At 36.8% G+C, this 2,214-nt stretch overlaps 1 pseudogene; it reads left to right on the top strand.

Annotated features, from left to right (window-relative positions):
• Positions 1 to 395: 395 nt before the first annotated feature.
• On the top strand, positions 396 to 1,355 carry LOC131758418 (deubiquitinase OTUD6B pseudogene; annotated as a pseudogene).
• The last annotated feature ends 859 nt before the right edge of the window (positions 1,356 to 2,214 follow it).

Raw genomic sequence — 2,214 nt, 5'->3', positions numbered from 1 at the left:
CCCAGAGGGAAATGGGGAAAAGGAATGTCAAGAAAAACTTCACAGAAATATTTGGGCAGAATATTAGAGAATCAGTGGGAATTTGTCCACTTAATACTGAAAGTAAGAAGAGAATACCAAATAAAATGCATCATACAGAATATAAAAATGGACACAGGGACAATTGTAAGCCCAAGTCTGTAAAGATAAAATGAGGCTTGATTGTTAAAGCTCTTGATTGGCACATGAGGATTTGGATTTTAATAGTCATAGGAGCCCAAGGAAGGGTTTTAAGCATGTAACATGAGGAGATATATATTTTATGAATCATATTTAACAAATGTGGTTACACTGGAGGAGAGGGAGAGTAGAGACAAACACAGAGTTAATATAAAATAATATGGGAAGCGGGTTACCTAGTCGCCATGGAGGCACTCTTGACTGAGGAGCTTGATGAGGAGGAACAGCTGGTGAGAAGGCATCGCAAAGAGAAGGAGTTGCAAGCCAAAATTCAGGGTATGAAGAATGCTGTCCCCAAGATTGACAAAAAGAGGAGGAAGCAACTTACTGAAGATGTTGCTAAGTTAGAAGCAGAAATGGAACAGAAACCTAAAAAGAAGCTGGAGCAATTGAAGCTGTCTTCTAAGGAGAGTAAAATAGATTCTGTTGCTGTCAATATGTCAAACTTCGATCTTGAGAATCAGCCATTTGGGATATCAAAAGCACAAGAGAGATGGGACAAAAATGTTGCACTGGAAAAGGAGCAGGAAGAAAGGATAGCTGAAGCTGAAATTGAAAACTTAACTGGAGCTAGACATGTAGAAAGTGAAAAACTTGCTCAAATATTGGCAGCTAGACAGTTGGAAATTAAACAGATTTCATCTGATGGCCACTGTATGTACAGAGCCATTGAAGATCAACTGAAAGAACAGGACTGCAGTCTGACTGTGGCTGCCTTAAGATGTCAGACTGCTGACTATATGCAAAGCCACGTGGAAGACTTTCTGCCATTTTTAACAAATCCTAATACAGGAGATATGTATACTTCAGAAGAGTTTGGAAAGTACTGTGATGATATCATAAACACCGCTGCAAGGGGAGGTCAGCTTGAGCTAAGAGCGCTGTCTCACATTTTATGAACACCAATAGAGATAATACAGGCAGATTCTCCTCCTCCTGTAGTTGGTGAAGAATATCTAAAAAACCCATTAATACTTGTTTATATGAGACATGCATATGGCTTAGGAGAACACTACAATTCTGTTAAATGGTTGGTGAACACAGCTAGTGAAAACTGCAGCTAGTCTATAAAATGTTGCTGTTATGTTTTAGTACAGTGTGCTGATCTGAGTATTAATACCAAGTGTTGGATTGTTCTAAATGTTTCCGAAAAAAAAAACCAACTACCTTAAATCAGTTTTATGGCAAAGCTACTAACAGGTTTTTAAAAAATGTGTCAAAGATAAACTTTCACCAATGTCCCCTTAGTGGTGTTTTAAAAACACTTGTAAGTCCCTTGTGGAGAACATCATTTATAGACCAAGATGGTACCCTGTTTGCTGATATTTTTATTAAATATAGGATCCTGAACATTCTGTTCTGTGTCGAAATAGTTAAAAAAAATTTTTTCTCCCTATTACTGAAAGCTTTCAGTAACCGTGTCGATATAATTTTTCTGGAAGAAGTGAAATGACTCAGTTTCTCTGACATTGCAATAATGTGGTGATGGTGATAGCAAATTTAACGAATGCTTATAAATGAATGTGATTGCAGTAACTTTGGTGTTGATGGGATTAATGCTGTGATGTTTTTTATATCACCCCATTAAAGTGCAGCTAAGAAGCTTGCTTTAATAAAGAATTTAAAGATATTTAGAAAGGAAATGGGGAGAAACTGGACTAAAACAGTGATTCAACTAAGAGGAGAGACAGTACTGAGAGATACTTAGATGTGAAAAATGGGTGAAAAAGAAAAGCTGATAACGTTTCTAAGCTTTCTTACTTTGGAGGTTTAGGTGGATGATATGGCATTCAATAATATAGGAAAAATAAAAAAGAACAGATATATGGAAAAAAGAACAGAATATATGGAAAACAGTGGAGAGGATAGTTCAATGGCGGTCATATAGGACACACTGGTAGAACATCTGGAAATGTCTGGCGGATTTCTGGAAATACAGATTCGAATTTCAGAAGAAAGATAGAAAAGGAAAGTCACTGAGAGTAAGAGTAGAAT

Source organism: Kogia breviceps, chromosome 6 (assembly GCF_026419965.1).
Source record: "Kogia breviceps isolate mKogBre1 chromosome 6, mKogBre1 haplotype 1, whole genome shotgun sequence".
NCBI classification, from domain to species: domain Eukaryota; kingdom Metazoa; phylum Chordata; class Mammalia; order Artiodactyla; family Physeteridae; genus Kogia; species Kogia breviceps.
This window is presented reverse-complemented; position numbering and strand designations above follow the sequence as displayed.